The following is a 22258-nucleotide window of genomic DNA, read 5'->3' on the forward strand; positions in this document are numbered from 1 at the left end:
AATTGAGAGACTGGAGATTACAGAGGACAACGCAAAAGACAGGAGTGGACCCAATGGCTACAGCTATTCTATCACAGCTTTATTCAAAAGAATACCTTAACTAAAGAGTGGCCAACAGGGCAAGCTTATCTACACACAGTCTAATAGTAGTAGCACAGAGACTCTAGGGGCAGAGGCAGTTTGAAGGAACTGAAAGTCAGGGATGGCATTGGATAGTTACGCAAAATTTGGAAAACAAATGTAAGACCAAAGAAGGTTTTGCTAACATTGAATTACGAAGGAGGATTAATAGGTTGAAATAAATAAGGTGCGTTAAAAAGTTAGGGAAATATAATTGTTAATAATATAAGCACTGTAGGACTTACTGGGGCCAGCAGCAGGATCCGCGGTAGAGGAGCGCTCCTCCTGTGGTTGTCCCGCCAACTCGGACCCCGTCTTCTTGCCCTTGGGTGGTGCTGATCATCATGTAAGAAATAATAAAGAAAGAGAAGCATTAAGTGCTGTGAAACAAAGACCTCATTCAAAAATCCTCTCAAACATTTTAGGGAACAGCAATTCCAATAAAATTGACTTCGAAGTATAAATGACTACTGGCTTGCAAGATCCACAGACCGTCTACTTATAGAACACTAATCAAATGTGCCATAAACATTCTGATTGCAGAATACTAACGAAGCCAGTACCACCTGACCTACACCACCTATTCAAGAATCCAGATGGGCCAATTGGTCAGTAAGTCGGCATTTCAATTTTATTTTTACCCGCAAACATGCATAGATGATGAGATGGAGGACACATGCATAAATTTGTACATACACATAATTGTTGGTTGCTTGCGTCAGAACTGCTACTGACTCACCTGATCATGCTATTGCTGTGCTAAGCCTACCACTCAGTAAACAAACTCAAACCGGTTCTATGGAGGGGTGGGGTAAATAAGAACTAACTAAGCATTCAGTGACAGAGGAGGCGTCATGTAGACCGTTAAAAAATATGAAGCAAGTAATACTATCCATCCACCACTATTTCACTAAAGGACAATGGGACTCACTAGACTCTAGCAATAGCATCAACTAACTTCAGTTCTCTAAAAACTCTAACATCAATAATCAGCAGCCCAAGCTAGCGCTAAGTTACAAACCAGTAAGAGAAGTGGCGAGCAGCACCTGTGTCATACAATAACAGAAGAATTTGAGACTGAATTCATCGGCAATGTAACAAAGCGCACCAGTAACCGTGTTACTTATTCATCCAAGAATTATACACAATACTTGTACTACTATAATATATATTAAATTATTAATATTACTAGCTACTCACCAATCCCCACGACTTCAACACCTATCAGGTCCAACAGGTCCTGCTCCCTGTCTAGAATGTCTGCCCACCGGTGTGTCAGCTGCTGGTGGGTGCGCCGGATTTCTGAGCGACGGTAGACTGCCCGGCGCACCTTCGCCCACCGGCGGTGACGCTCCTCTGGCAGGTAACCAGACCCTGGCCTGCCGCCTGCTGCCAAGGTCAAGGGGAGGTGGCGCTGGATGAAAAAAACCAGGGCGGCCACCTCCGCCTACCCGAAAAGATTCCGGGCCTTCACCCCTGATGGGCGCATTCTGCCGCAAGGCAGCCGGCTCTTGGGCGCAGGCGCCTTGCCCTTCGAGCCGGTTCTGCTGCTCCCCTTTGCCATGGTTCTGTTGTGGAGGTGGAGGTGGAAAAGAAAGTTAGGGGGAAGAAGTAGGAGCTTAAATAAAGAAATAAAATAAAACAGTAAAAAAGCTAAAAAAAAGTGGAAAAGTAGAAATAAAATGCAAAATATAAACTTAGGGACAGAGAGAGATAGATGATAAATAAAAAAAGTAAGAAAAACTGTGAAAAGAGGTAAGGATTGAAGAGATATAAAGTGGATAGAAAACTAGGCCCAGAACCATAGCATAGAGTGTGAAAAACAAGATGGCCGCGCCCATCGCGACCACGTGGGTAAGTTCGCGTGAGATTTCACGCGAACACACACTTTGTCAGTGTAAACAAGTAGTTGTGTTCCCGAACAAGACTTGCACCGTGCGAACGCGTTATTCGCAACCCGGAAGAGGAAATAGGGGGCGCGGGCGGGCGGGACAATTGAAAAAACAAGATGGCCGCGCCCATAGCCCAACCACATGGGTAAGGTCGCACGCTACAATCCCCCGAACACGCAGACAGCGCCCCGAGCAAGAAACACGGCTCGCGAACGGGACCAGCAAGCTACTACGCATGCTCGCGAAGCTCGCGTAGTGCGAGAACGTCTTCGCGTAGCTTCGCATAGCGCGACTACGCCTACTACGCCCACCCTTAGATTGTATATGTACAGGAAGGTGTCCCTTCCTACACATAAACAATATGAAATGACATTTTGTAACTTCTATGTATGCTACTTTGCGCAGCATACATACAAGTTGCAACTCGTCATTTTTTTAATGATTGTTTATCTGCAGGAAGGGACAACTTCCTGCACATAAACAGTTAATGGCATTGTGCTGTTTCTATGTGTGCTGCACAACACAGCACATATGGAAACAGCAAAAATGAGGATAAATGAAGCATTTCTCCTCATTTCCCCAGGGTGAGAGCAGGTTTTTCCTGGTCTTAATGTTAGTGCTGCCCCATATTTATACCACCCTTGTAAATATGGGGCAGTGTAAAAATCAATGGGTGTTGTGGGGGAACACCCATCCCAACACCAACTGCCCACCCCTTTCACGCTAAGTATAGCATTAAAGGGTTCCTTATTTACAAGACAGCATTAAGCCATGTGTAGTGGTTTAACGCTGCCTTGTAAATAAGGCGAAGCCCATATCGCCACAGGAACGTCACAAAAGTGACATTCCTGTGGCAATAGGGGCTTAGAAATATGCCCCGCTGTTTCACAACTCCTGCCAAAGTCAAGCGTTGCAACCCTGATAGCAGGGGCGGCTCCACCGTTAGGGCAGAGGAGCATCGCCCCACTGCTTTCTGGCAATAACTACCATTTTATGTTTCTGCTTTTACTTTGTATGTTTCTCGCACTTTCGTTTTGACAATGTCCCTTTCAGTTAAAAGAGCAACCTGTTATTGAATCTATTGCGAAGGAGAGGAGACATTAGGGGTTGGCTGCCTCACAAGAAGTATTTTGTTCCTAATAGACTTTACATTTTTTGCGGTGGCCTCCTAGAGGGATAATGAACTGTAATAACAGTAATTATCGCTAAACTCCATGAAGTCCAAATATAGAGAAGCGCTAAAGCCATCACTTGAGACTTGTCAAATGTTTGAGCATAAATGTGACAACGTTACAATAGTAAAATAAGTCCAAATACCCTACTGATTTTGTTTAATTACCTTATGCCATGAAGTTACACAGAAGCTTAGTAAAAATAGATTTTAAGACAAAAATTAAACTTCAAACTTGCTACATGCACAAACGTGGCTTGTAAGCTAATACTAGGTTTTATGTAGCATGTACAGTAACTCTTTTGATTTGCACATTTACATATCAGAAAGCTGTACATAACATTTGAAAAACACAGTTAACGCTGACACATTATAGTGTTGAATATGATATTTAAAGTGAAAAAATTGCATTGTCTTTACTTTGAAGCCACAATATAGCGTTTGCAGTCACTGAGCATGTTTGAGACCCTATTACAGGTTTAGTCCAAAATGTATAAGGAGTCAAATTCTCTGCTGTCCTACATTGAGAATTTGAACTTTAATCAGCTTGCACATTTTGTAGATACATTTCAACCAGCTTACAAAAAAGTGAAACATTCAGAACATTACTGTAAAAATAGAATAATGTTTGGCTAAGGGTGCATGGATCTGCACAGCATACTTCGCCTGCCCAGAAGTCAAAAAACTATTTTTCCAGTCTAACAATTCAATGAACTGAGGGTAAACGGTAAAAAGATGGGGTTTCTAAGCTCACATATGTTACTAGGACACATAGAAAATTATATTTTTCAAGTCCATTCATCTTCAGAAACAGATAACAGGGATGACCATCCTATGACAGGGGGTATAACCACCTTTAAACAACGGATAGCCACCTTTATTTCAAGAACATCAAGAAAATAAAAATGACATGGCGCTATTATGAAAAATGAGGTGCCACTATTATGCCATTAATAGCCAGAATGGTGGATCAGATGCCCATAATGTGTCGGAAACAAGCTCTGTTATGCCAGGGATAGCCAAACATCACCACAAATGCCCATTATAGGTCAAGGAAGGTCCACTTTTTTGGGAGTAAAGCTTGCATATTTCCGAGAATGTCCACTATGTAAGAAATGAGCCAACATTGTGCCAGTGACAGCCAGACTGTCAACAACAATGGCCATGATACATCAATATGGGTCAAGATTATTGCAGGGATAGCCAGTGTGTTGTGAAATATCCACCATCCATTAAGCACTGGCCAATGATATGCCAGGGATAGCAAGATGTTTAAAAAGAATGTCCACAGTCTAGAAGGTACGACCAATATTATCCTAAGGATAGGCTGACTGTTACCTAGAGTGCCCATATTTTGTCAAACAGGGATTACTATGTTAGTCTTAAGTATTTATTGTTATATTTGTTAACCATTTACCACTGTCTGACAAATGTGAAGTCATTAAGGGACTTAGGGTTGTACTAATGATACCCATAAATCGTGACAAAAACTAGTAGTGTGGATGAAGAAACCAGTGAAATCTTAGTGAGTGTAAATAATGTAACTATCTATTGTTATATAATTCTGTCTTTTACTATAATGTGAGAATGAATGTATGGACGATCGTTATTGTAATTATTTTTTATTAATCAAACAATAAAGCATTGTTATTATTGTTATGTGCATAATACTTGGATTGTTGCTGGGATATCCCCAATATGAATTACTAGGCAGTATAATGTCAGCCATAATATGAATGTGTCCAAAAATGCATACTACATGTCAAGCTTAGACCAATAATATAGTAGGATAGACGGACAGTTTCCAAGATTGGCCAAAATCAAAGGTATGGGGAACTATTATGCCAACAGTAGTACACAGCGCCATGAAACCGCTTGGTGTATAAATGATTTTAACATAACATACCATAACAGATGTCACCACAAATGGCTACAATATATCAAGGCAGAGCTACTATTTTTGTTGGTCACCAAGAATCCCCGCAATCAGTTATGTATGGGTCACTCTTATGCAACAAGTGGCCAGAATGTCATCAAGAATGTATTACGGAAGGGACATAGCATGACAAGGTCACTAACCACACGCCTAGTACATCTTAGCAATCAGATTCAGTCACCACCTCTCACAGCCATATATACAAACATTATGTAACACTTTATACTGCTTTTCTCATCTTCACAAAATTGGTAAAAGCCATAGATCGCAAGAAGTTATCCATTTAATGAAAAATAGTTTGCCTCTTATTGATGCAATATTTTCTCTTTCAATAACATGGTTACATTTGGAATGTTCTGTTCAGGTACATCTTAATTGCAAGTGATGCCACTCCTATAACTAATCACAAGAGAGTGGTACCAGCCGTGGCTAGTACCTCTGATTATTGGATAGAGGGTGAGCGAAAAAGTATTGCACTTTTTGAAACTAGATTAATCAATGCAAAAGGAGGCATCATCCTTCATATCGAAATAGATTTTTTCCCTAAATCACAAGATATTGCTTTAGTTGACTTAAGATCTTCACTTTCATGATCAAAGTATATAAAAGCCTGCTTCTATAAACGCCTCTTCCCTTAATGAATCTATCATGTTTGATGCAAACTAAAACAAATAACCCCAGCACTAACCCACTGCCTCGGACTGTGGCATATGTTTAACATTTTTAATTAGGAGAAGACTTCAGCCTTCGTTTTCCCTAAGATTGGGTCCATGTTTGACGTTGGCATTAAAACAGAGAACACCTCTCCAAACAGTCTCAGACCCTTCCTTCTTTTTTTATGTTTGAAAAGCTTTATTTGATAATCAATAAAGATATAAATACCAGCAATACAGAATCAGAATGTCAAAGTAGAGGAATAACAGAAGAGTTGGCTAGTACATTGAGGAAAAGAATAAAAGCTATTTTTAAGATTTTATATGAAGTAGTGAAGGTAGAAGGGAAGGGAGGCAGAGCAGGGGCAGGGAAAGGGAAAAATTTAACACTTTGACATAAAAGAAGATTGCATATTACATTGCCTATTACAAAGGAATGTGAATGAACTATTGGTCAATTAATTCCATATACTAAATCAACATGGGCGAGGAAAGAAGAGAACAGAGAGAACAGCATTCAAAGGGGTATGAAATGTTCAGAATTTAGAGGAGAATTATTTTTTAAACAATCTGATCTAAATAAGTAGTCAGAGGTAACCAAGAGAGATCTCTATTAGCCATTGGTTTACAGGAGGGGGCGAAAGCAACATCAAGTCTATGAAAATTGCAGAGACTATTTCACCAGTGTTGTATAGAGAGTTTTGTAAGGGTTTTCCAATTGAGAGAAATATGTTGAAAGGCTAAAGCAAGCATGGGATCGAAGAGACCATGGTTATGTGAGGGTATATCTAAGGTATCAGAGAGGCTGCCAGCGAATAGGAGGGGTATAGAATAAGAGATGGAAATCTGAAACAAGCGAGAGATATATGACCAAACCTTCCCCCAACAGTTGGAATCCGAAGGACAGAGGAAGAGAAGATGTATAAGATTAGCATTAGAGGAATAACAGGTCCAGTAGTTAGAATCAGTAGAAGAAAAATAGTGAGCTATAGAAGCAGGGGTAAGATAAAGTCAATGATAAAGAAAAAACACAGATTGGGTGTGAGAAGCAGAGCAAGAGATTTCTAGAGATCTGGACCAGAGTTTATCCCAGAAGATGACAGTCCATTTGCATCCCAGATCAGATTCCCAAGAGAGTTACAATTTGGATTTAGCTCAATCTGGATTGGGGGCTAAGAAATATTTGTATATAAGGGAGGCTTTGGGTAGAGAGAGGAGTATCTTAAGAAGAGAGTTTTGGACTTCAGTGAGAGATGAAGGGGGAAGAGAATAGTAAACATCAAGAATAATTGCCATAAGAATAGTAAACTTATATAAAAAGGAATGGGGGCAATGGGGAAAAGAACATGGTGAAAGACCATTGAAAAGGTGTTTAACCCAAATGATGCGTTTTAATCTCCATGCTTTCGATAAGATGGGTCTGTTATTAAGGAGAATAAGAGAGTTATGCCTAATAGAAGAATCTAAGAAGGATTCCCTCGAGACGGGATTGGGTTGCCCCAAAGGTTTCAAAAGGGAACACGTTTACCTAAATAGGGGGAGGGAGGTATGAGGAGTATTGGAAGAAAAAGCTATAATTTCCTCGAGAGAAAAGGGTAATAATAAAGTTTGTTCACTGGAGATCCAGAAGGGAGTAAAAGGAGAAGGGTCAGAGAAGAGCCATTTCGAGGCCTGCCGAAGGGAAAAAGATTTGTGATGGAGATAAACATCAGGGAAGTTCACCTCACCATTAGACTTTGTCTTACGAAGAAAAGGTAAGACCATTCTAGCTTTCTTGTTTTTCCAAAGAAATTTAGAGAGAAAGGAATCAATATGTTTAAAGTAAAGGGTAGGAATAAGGAATGGGGAACATGGAGAGTGTATAAAATAAAATAGGGGTAATCATAATTTTAATAAAATCTAACCGGCCCCACCAAGAAAGAAAAAGGGGGTTAAAAAAAGAGAGTAATTTATCAATTTAGGATAAAACTGCAGACATATTTATTTTAATTGAAGAAGCAATGGAATTGGAAAACCATATACCTAATTATTTAATTTTTGAACTATTCCAGGCAAAACCAGTGGAGGAAAAGGAGTCGGGAAGACAACATTTTGTGTGGGGGAGAATTTCTGTTTTATCTATCTGAGTTGATTTTATAGAAATCCAAAGTCTGTCAAAAAAAAGGGGGGGCGTGTTCCTCAATATCTGGACACTACAAATCTTAAGTACTCAAAGCTAGAGTACAGAAGATAGTCTGAAAGAATTTTTCAGATTCAAGTTAGAGATGCAGAAAGGGCGGCCAACATTTGGAAGGCCTCAAAGAACAAGAAAACAGAAAAAAACTCTGCCAGGGATCATTGGTGTCCCATCATTACACATTGCGTGTCCAGTGTCATCATCTGGGTTACCAAATAACTACACTTCACCCTACCTCCAGCCAGGAGGGCGATAGAAGAAAATAGTTGTATCCTCTTTGTAGAGTTTTTTACAAGAGAATAATATAGGAGGACAAGACTCCTTTGAGTAAATAGTGCAATGCAAAAAGAGAAAAACAAAAATGTGAATTAAAAAGGATACGCATCGGAGACGTAAGTGACCATAAGAGCATAAGACCATAACAGCAGTGCCATATTTCAACTGTTCTTGATTTTTTCCTTCACTGTTTTTAGATGGGAAGACATATGTGAGGCCACACTTTTTAGTGTTAGTGACAATTACGTCTCCGATGCGTATCCTTTTTAATTCACATTTCTGTTTTTCTCTTTTTGCACTGCACTATTTACTCAAAGGAGTCTTGTCCTCCTATATTATTCTCTTGTAAAAAAACTCTACAAAAGAGGATACAACTATTTTCTTCTATCCCCCTCCTGGCTAGAGGTAGGGTGAAGTATAGTTATTTGGTAGCCCAGTTGATGAAACTGGACACGCAATGTGTAATGATGGGACATCAATGATCCCTGGCAGAGTTTTTTCCTGTTTTCTTGTTCTTTGAGGCCATCCAAATGTTGGCCACCCTTACTGCATCTCTAGCTTGAATCTCTAGCTTTGAGTACTTGAGATTTGGAGTGTCCATTTATTGAGGAACACGCCCCCCCTTTTTTTGACAGACTTTGAATTTCTTTAGTGGTTGATAAATTGAAATAGGGGATTGGGTCCGTAGGTCTTTAAACTTATCCCTTTAGGCCCTCCTTCTGTGTTTTGTGAGTTGATTTTATAACCAGAAACCTGTGAAAAGGAGTCAAACTCATATAATAAAGGGGGAATAGAGGTTTCAGGTGTATAAATAAATAAAAGGATATTGTCCGCATAAGCGGAAAGTTTTAGCTTTTGGTGACCATAAGAAAAAACAGAGTTAGAGTCATTATTACGAATAGAGGACAGAAAGAGTTCAAGAGCTAGAATGAAGAGAAGAGGGGATAAAGGGCATCCTTGACAAACTCCTCGTTGAAGAGGGAAATAAGATGAGACTTGACCATTGACTAATACTGAAGCTCTGGGGGCAGAGTACAGTAAAGAGATAAGTGAAATCAATTTGGGACCAAAACCGTGCCATTGCCATGAGGCAAATAGGAAGGACCAATCTACTCTGTCAAATGCTTTCTCCGCATCAACAGAGATGGCCGCCAGAGAAGTGGAAAGGGAGGGAATTTTATTTAAAACTTTGAGGAAAAGACAAGAGTTATCAGAGGTAAGCCTTCCTTTGACAAAACTACATTGCTCCTTACCAATAAGATGAGGCATGAGGGGATCTAAACGTAAAGCAAGCATTTTAGCAAATAATTTATAATCATCATTAACCAGGGAGATCGTTGATAATTCTTACAATACTTATGGTCTCGACCTTCTTTATGTATGAGGCAAATTGTGGCTTCCTGAAAAGTGCCTTCTGTTTAACCAGTTAAAACAAATTAGTGGGAAAGTGAGTTTCGGAAGTAATAAATCAGAAAAGTGCTAATAAAATTCAACAGAAAAACCATCTGGGCCGGGAGTCTTCCCTTTAGTGAGGTTATTTAAGGCAATGGATAATTCATTAAGGGACAGACCTGTTTCAAGATCAGAAAGATTAAGATGAGATGTAGAGGGAGGAGGAATTTTATCAAGGTATGTCTTAATAAGAGAAGAGGAAGGAGGAGATTCTGGAGTATAAAGACTTTGGTAAAAAAGTTTAAATGCATTAGGTATTTCTTGATCTTTATGCAAGAGGGAGTCATTTAAAGAATAAAAATTCACCAAGAGCATCCCTGCTTTATTACGACCACCATAATAACGAGCGCTACTACGAATGAGTATGGATGACGCATTGTCAGTGGTAGTTTTAATAAAAGCAAGTTTAGCACGTATCAATTCTGGCGAGACCAAATCTATCGAGGAAGTAAAAAATGTGTGTTCTAATGGCTTAACATGCGCCAAAGTGAACTTTTGTTGCTGATGAAAACATTTCTTTTTTTTAGACAAAGTCTATAATAAAGCCTCATGCAGTAGCCTTAAAAGAATCCCATATGATATGTGGGGAGAAATTGGGGTCACAGTTAAGATCAAAGAATTCACTTACAAAGGAGTGAAAAGAGGAAGAGAAAAGAGGGTCTGAGAGAAGGAAATTGTTAAAACACCAACAAGAGGATCCGGGATGCGGAGGGAGCAAATCAAGATCTGTTATAATTGAGGCATGATCAGAAATAACTATAGGCTCAATAGAGGAAGATAGCACATTTTGAGATAAGGATTGAGAGAGAAAGATATAGTCTAGATGCAAAAAGGATGCGTGAGGGGGAGAGAAAACGGAGAAATCCAGAGAATCAGGGGGGAAAGTCTCCAAGAGTCTATAAGATGTGCTTGGGAAATAGTGTTGAGAAAGTGCTTATGGGTCTTATGGGGAACATAGAAGACCTGAGATTGACATTAAGAAATGGATCTACAACTTGATTGCAATCGCCTCCTAGTATGAAAAGATCATCTTGAAATTGGATACATTTTTGCGTAATCAGAGGCCAGAAGAAACAATCAGGATGTGTAGGTCCAGAAATATTAAAAACAGTTAAAGAAACAGTATTAATTAACAACGTACCTAGTAACCATATACCTTCTGTGTCAGTTTCTTGCGATAACACTTTACAGTTCAATTTCTTATGACATAAAATTATGACACCATTTTTTTTATTAGCTGAGGGAGAGAATAAAACGGTACCTACCCAACCTCTTTTTAATTTTACCGCCTCCATTTCTGTGAGATGGGTCTCTTGTACGAGTACTAAGTCAGGGTTATAATAGGCGAGTTGGGAAAGAATTCTCTGTCTCTTAACTGGATTAATAAAACCTTTCACATTCCAGGAAGTAACTCTAAATGCAACATTAAAGATACAAATAGAGCAAAATATACAAAAATAAGAACATGAAAGAAGAACCAAGTGGCGAAAAGGGAAAGAAAGCTAGGTAAGAAAAAAGGGGTATCAGATAGAAGAGAAGAGGAGCAAGGAGAGACAGTACATATCAAAAACGGACAACTGAAAAAACATACCTGAAGGGGAAAGAAACATGAAAACACTTGGGCAATGATAACGTATGGAAGATGAGATGCCTGAACCACGAAGTACGTAACACACCGGAACAGAAGGGGATATTGATACGGACCAAACAAATTAAATACAATAGAAGAACCTATTAGAATACAAAAAAGGGATTAAATAAATGTCTTAAATGTTGAGAGGACAATAGGAAATACACATTTGACAAAACTAGGAAACACATAAAATTAATATGGACTGTAATAATAAAACATAAATCAATGAAAATTGTTAAGAAATAAGAAGAATGAAAAAATTGCAGAAAGATACAAGGGAGTATGAAGGCAATTAACTATAAGAAGGACTTATGAAAACTAGATTATGTACGAGAAAAAGTACAAACAAATTACTATGTTAATAAATGTAAGAAGTGGAAAAGGGAAAGGAGGAACAAGTATAAACGCATTAGAATTATAGGATCACAGTATTGGAGAAAAGTTGAGAGTTATGCAAATAGAAATAAAACTTGTCAACCATTGGAAGGCCCAGCTATTTCCATGTCACTTGTAGTGTGAGAATTGATGAATTTCTTAAGTTCAGCAGGGTATTCAATGGACAAAGTTCGGTTTTGGAAAGTCACCTTAAAGATGCAGGGGAGAAAAAAGGCCATAGCGAGCTCCAAGAGAGCGAAATGGTGGTCGAAGATTAAGAAACTCTTTCCGCCTGGCTGCTGTAGCTTTGGGCATCATGAGATAGAAAAACCTTCTGATCCAGCCAGGAAATGTGTTGTTTAGCTCTAGCTGCAGAAAGAATGGAAAGTAAGTCAGAACATTTCAGAAATAGAAGGATGACTCCTCTGGGTCTGTTCGAGGATGAAGAAAGTGATGGACAAGGACCAAGCCTGTGGGCTCTCTGGATATTAAGGGACGTTGAAAGAGGCATGTCTAATAGCTTCGGAAGAAATGAAGAGAAAAAGGCGACAAGGTCTTCACCCTCTAAAGCTTCAGGCAAGCCAATAATGCGTAAGTTATTCCACTTGTTGCGATTTTCCAAATCTTCAGTATGTTGTTGAAGTCTACCGACCTCTTTCTCCAGAGAGGAAAGCCTTTGAGAGTCACCATGGATAGACAAAAGTTGTTGTTCTATTGTTGAAACTCTATATTCCAGTAAAGACCACTTTTCCTCCAGAAGTAAAATTTTACTATTTGTTTCTTCCATGAACGGACGCAAAGCACAAATTTCCTCCATCAGCAGCTCCAAGGAGATGGAGGGTGGTGCCTTTTCAGGAAAGGGAGGATCTTCCTTCAATTGCTTAGAAGTTGAGATGGGTGAGGATTTATGTGGTGTAGGTTGTGACAAAGGAGTGCGAGCAGTAGCTACTCCAGCCATGTCTTCAGCAAGGAATGAAGCTGTAGTTAATGTCGAAGGTGTAGGCATTGTTGTTGTGTGGCCTTTAGGTATAAATACAAATTTTGGCTTGCGTAACCTTCCCATAAACGTTTATCAACCAGATAAAACAATGCACGGTATGTGTGGAAAGAGAAGATAACTGTGGCAATAAAAAACTTCCTCAGTAGTTGCAAGAAATGATTACAAGAAAACAATTCATGGAAAAGACAATCTGCAGCAGTGTCATGAATGAGCAATAGCCAAGAAAGAATAGTCCTGCATTATTAATTAAGCAGAGGAGGAGCCTGGTTCCTAGAAAAGCATGTGGAGCCCCTCTGAAAGAAAAAAATCCACTGAAATTAAGCCAGGGAGGTGAAATCAGTGAAAACAACACTGTGGAGGTATGAAATCACCGAGCATAGCATGGAAAGTAATTCGGGGAGCCATAATATACAGGCCGACTGAAGAATAACTTTTGTTAACCTGACGTATAGAGAGGCTAGCAAAGCTTTGAAGATAAAATGGCGGCTGCTCTGAGGCGTTCAGATGGCATGACAATTGAAGTTAAACGCATTGCACTTCAAGTCTACAAAAGCTCACCATGCTCACAGGATGTTCCGCTGTCAGTAGACGCGATGTCCGGTGCCAAGAAATGTGGTGAAATGCGTTTGAAGAACGCAGTAGGTTCCGGTGTGATGGAGCTTCAGCATCAGGCGGCCATCTTGGCCGATGCCGAACCACGCACCCCCCAGACCCTTCCTTCTTTAGCCAGGACTTGGGAAAAGCTAGTTTGGTGCCAGCACTACACTGATACATGTATAGAATTCAGCTGGTAGCCGTCATTTCTAAGAACCTAAAGTGATAGTGACACAGCTATTGCCTGCATTTCACTAGGACTGAGGGTTCTGGTAGCAGAGACGTTTTACGGCATAGGCAAAGTGGGCTCTGGCCCAGGGCGCCAGCCTTTCAGGGAGACCCATGCTAAGGTCAGCTCTTTTCTGCAGAAACTCTTGCCCTGGTGTCCTTGAATAATTCTCAGCCAGACTGTTCGAAATACCGGTTCCCTTTAATTTATTTTTAATATGGGTGATGTGTGAAATTCTATTATGGACATTTTGCAGAGAAAAGTTTTGTTTACAACAAAATCCATACAAAAGATTCTTTTACATCAAAACAAGATCTCTAATATGAGAAATGGAAGGTTGTCACAGAGATTAGTTGCAGTAATATTGAGGAGGTGATGCTGTGTTGCATTATCGAAAACACATATCACTATCCCTGAATATTACATATAAACACATTTAGAATTTGGATGAGTGTGCCTGTGCACTGTCAGTGACCTGGCAAAGAGAGCATGACAGATTTGAAATTGGATAATACATTGAAAACTGTTGCAAACAGGGGCTCCCAAAATGCGTTTGGCCCAAGGCCCCCAAAATCCTTACGATATACCAGGCTGGTAGATGTGAGTATCACTCACTCCTACTTCAAATGGAAATGTAACCTGCCCTCCTGTCAGACATTGTGGAGATTATTCTAGAGATATATAGTTATTCATGATTTGGAACCAGAACAGACCCATGCTGTTGAAAGACTCCTTCATCATGAGTGTAGGTGTTTAGTTGTCCATGAATCTAGATTCTTTAAGAGTGACATCTGGGGACATACATACAAGCCCCTATTGCCACGGGAACATCCCATTTTGTGACGTTTCTGTTGATATAGAGGCTTCGCCTTATTTACATGGCAGCGTTAAGCCACTTAACGTGGCTTAACGCTCCCTTGTAAATAAAGCACGCTTTCAAGCTATGCTTAGCGTGAAAGGGGTGGGCAGTGGGTATTGCTTTGGGTATTTCACCTCAACATCCATTGATTTTGACACTGCCCCCTCTTTACAAGGGCAGCGTAAATAGAAGGCAGTGCCTAAATTAAGACCAGGGAAAACCAGGTTTTAAGTTGGAGAAAGAAGGAGAAATTAAATGCTGTATTTCTTCTTGTTTTTGCTTTTTCCATGTGTGCTACCTTGTGCAGCACACATTGAAAAAGCAAAAAGTCTTTTATTGTTTATGCACAGGAAGGTCCCACTGCTAAATGCAGCACCAGCGCAGGGGGAAACGAAAGGCTGCACCATATTGTTGTAAATATGGTGCAGCCTTGCGTTTCTGAAGTGGTGGAGTGAGGCGTTAAGCCATGACTGCTAACTCCTCAGTCTGCCACTTCTGTTGTACGAATCCCCCCATAGGTTTAAGGGTCTTCCAGTAATAAAGGGCAGAAACACTGACAGCACGCTGCAGGTAGATTTGGGTTTTGACTATGGAAGCAGCTCAGGAGGTGAGGAAGGAGGCTGCTTTGTCTGTTCGGCTTTTAACAATATTTTCAGTATACATTTCTGCGCATTCAAAGCATTTTACTGCTGAGATATAGAACAGAAAAGATAGTTTCCCACAGACAACTCATTGCGCTTTTTTTCTGATTCTGTTTTGCGTCTTACATAGGCAGCTCATGCACCAACTGTGTTTCCTTGTATTTCTTCCTGGTCATTTATAGATCTGTGAGGTTGCTTTTGGTGGGGTTGTGTTGCCATTTTCGTTCAGAACCTCGTAAAGGATTTCCTCTCTATGTTTAGGACCTCTGACAGTCATGTGTCAGCCTCATTGGTTTCTTTGTTTTCAAAGTAAGCGGACTCATCATCATTATCAAAGAAAACTATAAAAGCCCAACATAACAACTAAGATAAAATGGCGGGATAAAATATATACAATCTTAAGGACAAGCCTATGCAAATTCATAATTCGGCTAATATATACAAAGTGCATCTAAAATACCAGACACCAAAAATGTTAAAGTAAAGCTACTAAAAACAAAGCCTAAAAGTTAATAGCCAGGTCCATGCTCTTTTGGCTATACAAGTGCATGAGCCCAGAAGGTAATGGTAGGGAGCGACCCAACTAATCGCAGCTCGCCCTAAGTTTGATGGCAGATTTTAAAAAGCTTAAAACATGGAATACGGTATTGCCTTTCAAAATCTGGAGAAATAAATGTGTAGACTGAATTTGTTTAAAGTTGGCCTGCTTCAAGGTGAGATTAAATATGATTTACTCGGGGTGTCATAAAATGGACAAAACATGGTAAAATTAAGCATTTCCTGCGGAGATGTACCAACGGAGCCGCAGGGTGGGAGTACTTGCCCTCTGGTTACGCCCCTTGGGTAAGAAAGAAGTAGATAAAACAAGTCAAACCGGAACCTGGTGAGAAGAAATCTAATGTGAGTGTTCAGTAAACCAAGTATATACGGCTCCGCTTTCGCTGTTGACCTTAATATAACAAAGGGGCAAAAACTTGGCTTCATGAGCTCCCTCTCCTCCCTTAATGTGGACTGGGCTTGTTAAATGCCATCTTCAGGGTGGGTACGTCTATTTTACAGTTTCCCTCAGGATTAGAAAAGAGGTCACCTCTTCCCAAATTTATTTTACTATATTTCAACCAGGGTATCTTTAGTGCTTGATCCAAGGATAGACAGTGTATGAGGATTGGCTTGTTTAGCGAGTTCCCCTCCTTAACTCATGTTTTTAGCCAAAGTGACAGTGGGTAAAGCTATCTGGTCTGTGATATAGGGCATTCCCAGCTCTTCGTGGGCAATAAAAGAGGAAATACTTTGAGGGACTGACAACAAACTTCTCAAAAATTTGTTTTCCAAAGTTTGGACATCCTTTACATCTACATGTCCCCAGTTTTCGCTGCCAAGTTATTGATATAGAGATTAAAAAGAAATGGGGCCAATATACAGCCTTGACGGACCCCGCTCCTTACGGGAAATGAGCGACATACATTCAAGCTTGATGAGTAATACACTACCGCATTGGTGTCCCAGTGAAGATCGTAGAGAAAGGAGACCAAAACCCTATCTACCCTTAGGCTAATAGGATCTGCCAAAGTTTTCCCCTGTTTACGCAATCAAATGCGGAAGACAGATCCATGAAAGCCAGGACTCATTTATTAGTGATGCATTCATCGTGTTATAGTAGTAGTCATTAGACATTTCTGTCTTTAAATGCTTCTCATAGTAAATGATGATGAAACAGTATATTCAAACATGTTCATGTTAAAATATGAACATGTCCAAATATTCTAATCAATATTTTAGTTTTTGGGTAGTCATAGTTTCATCAAGCTATTGTAAATACAACCAAAATATAATCGAAATGCAAACAAAAATACAGAATATATACATAAAGTGTTTGCAGCAGCACATACAGTTTTGAAGTTGGTTGAGTGATTTTATTGGTAGACTAAGGTATGAGCCTGAACAAGCAGTAGCATGCCCATGCAGCCAAACAGGCCTCATTTAAGTATTTTGCTGTAGGGCAGTGCAGCAAGCCTTGCTGCTGCGCTGCCCTACGGCAAAAGAAAAGGGCAGGAATGCGCTGTATCTATTAGATAAGGCACATTCCTGACCTTTTCCACTACACCAGCGCACAATGGGTTGCCGTGCACCAACACAGACACCTTTGCACCATGGTGCAAGGGTGACTGGTTTGCAGGTTTTTTTTGCAGATGCTCCGTCCATCACCACCCCCTTTTGTACCACTTTTGGCCGCCATAAGTGTGGCAGGGTATGCTCAGACGTGAGTCCCTTGCTCACTTTGCCACTGGATTCAAACAAGCCGGGCTGAAGACGGCTGGAATGCCAGAAACCTGTCCTCGGAAGCTTGTTTCCGGTCCAGTGAAGACATGGCTTGGCAGTTCGGGCTGGATTGTTCCAATGAGGCACAGGGTCAGACTGATTTGCATATAGCCATGTCTGAACTGGGGTGGCAGAGTGGGCTAAAGAACGGTGATGGATTAAACCCAGATCAATTGACTGGGTGTGAGTGTTTGATTGATTCAGATGCTCCGTCCATCACCACCCCCTTTTGTACCACTTTTGGCCGCCATAAGTGTGGCAGGGTATGCTCAGACGTGAGTCCCTTGCTCACTTTGCCACTGGATTCAAGCAAGCCGGGCTGAAGACGGCTGGAATGCCAGAAACCGGTCCTCGGAAGCTTGTTTCCGGTCCAGGGAAGACATGGCTTGGCAGTTCGGGCTGGACTGTTCCCATGAGGCACAGGGTCAGACTGATTTGCATATAGCCATGTCTGAACTGGGGTGGCAGAGTGGGCTAAAGAATGGTGATGGATTAAACCCAGATCAATTGACTGGGTGTGAGTGTTTGATTGATTCAGATGCCCCGTCCATCACCACCCCCTTTTGTACCACTTTTGGCCACCATAAGTGTGGCAGGGTATGCTCAGACGTGAGTCCCTTGCTCACTTTGCCACTGGATTCAAGCAAGCCGGGCTGAAGATGGCTGGAATGCCAGAAACCGGTCCTCGGAAGCTTGTTTCCGGTCCAGGGAAGACATGGCTTGGCAGTTCGGGCTGGACTGTTCCCATGAGGCACAGGGTCAGACTGATTTGCATATAGCCATGTCTGAACTGGGGTGGCAAAGTGGACTAAAGAACGGTGATGGATTAAACCCAGATCTTTTGACTGGGTGTGAGTGTTTGATTGATTCAGATGCTCCGTCCATCACCACCCCCTTTTGTACCGCTTTTGGCCGCCATAAGTGTGGCAGGGTATGCTCAGACGTGAGTCCCTTGCTCACTTTGCCACTGGATTCAAGCAAGCCGGGCTGAAGACGGCTGGAATGCCAGAAACCGGTCCTCGGAAGCTTGTTTCCGGTCCAGGGAAGACATGGCTTGGCAGTTCGGGCTGGACTGTTTTCATAAGGCACAGGGTCAGACTGATTTGCATATAGCCATGTCTGAACTGAGGTGGCAGAGTGGGCTAAAGAACGGTGATGGATTAAACCCAGATCTTTTGACTGGGTGTGAGTATTTGATTGATTCAGATGCTCCGTCCATCACCACCCCCTTTTGTACCGCTTTTGGCCGCCATAAGTTTGGCAGGGTATGCTCAGACGTGAGTCCCTTGCTCACTTTGCCACTGGATTCAAGCAAGCCGGGCTGAAGACGGCTGGAATGCCAGAAACCGGTCCTCGGAAGCTTGTTTCCGGTCCAGGGAAGACATGGCTTGGCAGTTCGGGCTGGACTGTTCCTATGAGGCACAGGGTCAGACTGATTTGCATATAGCCATGTCTGAACTGGGGTGGCAGAGTGGGCTAAAGAACGGTGATGGATTAAACCCAGATCTTTTGACTGGGTGTGAGTGTTTGATTGATTCAGATGCTCCGTCCATCACCACCCCCTTTTGTACCGCTTTTGGCCGCCATAAGTATGGCAGGGTATGCTCAGACGTGAGTCCCTTGCTCACTTTGCCACTGGATTCAAGCAAGCCGGGCTGAAGACGGCTGGAATGCCAGAAACCGGTCCTCAGAAGCTTGTTTCCGGTCCAGGGAAGACATGGCTTGGCAGTTCGGGCTGGACTGTTCCCATGCGGCACAGGGTCAGACTGATTTGCATATAGCCATGTCTGAACTGGGGTGGCAGAGTGGGCTAAAGAACGGTGATGGATTAAACCCAGATCTTTTGACTGGGTGTGAGTGTTTGATTGATTCAGATGCTCCGTCCATCACCACCCCCTTTTGTACCGCTTTTGGCCACCATAAGTGTGGCAGGGTATGCTCAGACGTGAGTCCCTTGCTCACTTTGCCACTGGATTCAAGCAAGCCGGGCTGAAGACGGCTGGAATGCCAGAAACCGGTCCTCGGAAGCTTGTTTCCGGTCCAGGGAAGACATGGCTTGGCAGTTCGGGCTGGACTGTTCCCATGCGGCACAGGGTCAGACTGATTTGCATATAGCCATGTCTGAACTGGGGTGGCAGTGTGGGCTAAAGAACGGTGATGGATTAAACCCAGATCTTTTGACTGGGTGTGAGTGTTTGATTGATTCAGATGCTCCGTCCATCACCACCCCCTTTTGTACCGCTTTTGGCCGCCATAAGTGTGGCAGGGTATGCTCAGACGTGAGTCCCTTGCTCACTTTGCCACTGGATTCAATCAAGCCGGGCTGAAGACGGCTGGAATGCCAGAAACCGGTCCTCGGAAGCTTGTTTCCGGTCCAGGCAAGACATGGCTTGGCAGTTCGGGCTGGACTGTTCCCATGAGGCACAGGGTCAGACTGATTTGCATATAGCCATGTCTGAACTGGGGTGGCAGAGTGGGCTAAAGAACGGTGATGGATTAAACCCAGATCTTTTTACTGGGTGTGAGTGTTTGATTGATTCAGATGCTCCGTCCATCACCACCCCCTTTTGTACCGCTTTAAATGCAGCCAGCACAGGAAGGTAAGCTTCCGAACACTGCCAAGAGGATCAAGGCAATGCATAGGATACTATTGAGGGCAATGCATCGGATACATTTGTTTGTTCTTGTTGACAGTGTTAGGGGTGCTATATTCCCTGCTTCCACTGTTTTCCATATAAAGTTTGGCAATCAGAGATTTTCTATGTGTTTAATTTGTAATGCAAAGCCAACATCACTTTCCTTTCATTTTTCAATTCAGGCCCTGAGTGCCAGCAGCCCAGTGCATTCCACACTCTGGGCATTTGGAGGAAGGAGCAGAACAACCCGGTGATGTGACAGCTGTAGAACCACCCATGAAGCATCAGCACGTACACCAGCAAACACGCTTTCTGTTGCATCCAAGGACAAGTGGAAGCAAATCCCTTGAGCCCAGGGTCGAATTGGGATCACAATTTGGACCGGCCGGGCACTGCCAAAAAAAGTGCTCCACATTCGCAGAGTGTGCCCTTTCATGAAACACCATTTGGTTACTCTCAGAGGACTCATTTGTAGAGAAATGTTTAGTCAATTAAGCATTTTAAAGCTTATAGAGCCAATAACATTGGTGAAGACTAGGAGCACTGCAGTTCTGAAAACGGAATACTTGCAGTCTGAATGCCCTGAACAATGTAGTTAGATACTCTTTCCCAACCATCAATGTCCTTGACACTGATCATCACAAAAATCCGAAATCTAGTACAAAGTCAGCAGGAAAGGGTTAGACTGGAAACTTTGGAAATAGAACATGTAATAACAAAAGAGGAAGAGCAGCTCTAAACCTCTGCCTAGGAGAATAGAACCATTAATGACAACAGCAAAGAAATACAATTTGCATATTAGCCATAAAAACATTTTGCAAAACAATCAAACAAATTTGTACTTTCCCCTGAATGTAAGCACCTTTTGCTTAATGACTTAATTGTGCTAGCTCTTCTATAATCCACTTGGCTGGGCCTCTGTGAATTAAACCAGTAATAACAAAGAGAGAGAGAAAAAGCATGTATAAGCCACCTATGGAAAGCAGAATCTAAAGTTCCCCAAAATTAATAAAATCTAGTGCCCTCAAAAGTCAGGCTTGAACCCAAATGTATGTGGATTTTGACCAAAGTATTCCTGAAACATCCCCATAACTGAAGCTCAAAATGTATTACCTTTGTTTATACTTTCTTGAAGACAAAACATCTTGCACAAGATGGACTGATATCCATTACCAACCTACTTTTTGCTGGACATTGATCATTAAACAAATCAGAAATTTCACACACAGTCAAGTGGGAAAGGGTTAGGTCAGGATATTTGGGAATAGAACCTACAGCGGCCCAGAAAGAATAGGTCTTAAAATCTTCGGGGTTCTTCTCCAGCCAATCCACAAAGAAGGGACTTTGGGGAACATAACCTACAACAGCAAAAATAAAGAGAGTAAGTTTACTTCTTACCCATACATAAAATAGATCTTGCAGGTTGTAAACATACAGGTAAATCTATCATTTTACCTGCAGGTATAGTTTGTGTTTGTTGCAACACCTCTCTAATTCCAGAGAATTATTCCTTTCTCCTGACTTACTGGAAGAGAACCTACAATATAAACAGAAGGAGAAATGAGAACTACACAGGATAAGTTTACCAAATTCACAGATATATACAATTATTCCCGTTCACAATGATTGGTATTTTATCTAAAATATGCAGATTTTGCCCTACATAGTTGCTGGATAATATCCATAGGGCTAAAAATTGATTTTACATTTCTGAGCATTATTTTCTTTCCCTGGTCAATAGAGGAGACATTGTGAAACACAGAACCTGCAAGGACATAAATAATAAATAGTTGATTAGGGACAACAAAAATATGCTGTAAAAATCCCAAAAGCGAGATATCTAGACCTATCACAATGTGTAGTCTATTACCTAGGTATACAAATGCTTCTCCAAGGTTTTTACTGCTGGGCTCTCTCTGTAAGGCTAGATTGCCTCAGCACCAAGGGGTCTGGAATTCATATAAATAATGTCCTTTTCCAGCTTCACTGTGGAGGACTCCAGAATACAAAACTGCTACAGTATAGAAAGAACAAATATAATACCTAAATGTCGCCTACTTAAAGTACTCTTACAAAATCTCCAAAACTTATAATGTGTCTCAATCAAAAATACCTGCTATTTACCTGAAAGTATGCATCTTTTCTCTACAGTATTTTACAGGAATATCCCTGAAGTGCTAGAGTGCATTTGAATTTTCTTTGGATATTGGTCAACTCCTGATTCACATCAGATAGAGGAGTGGGTAGAGGAAAGATCTAGTAAAAATAAAATATCACTGGATTGCGACCTACCAAA

The sequence above is a fragment of the Lissotriton helveticus genome, chromosome 8 (assembly GCF_964261635.1).
Source record: "Lissotriton helveticus chromosome 8, aLisHel1.1, whole genome shotgun sequence".
Classification (NCBI taxonomy): domain Eukaryota; kingdom Metazoa; phylum Chordata; class Amphibia; order Caudata; family Salamandridae; genus Lissotriton; species Lissotriton helveticus.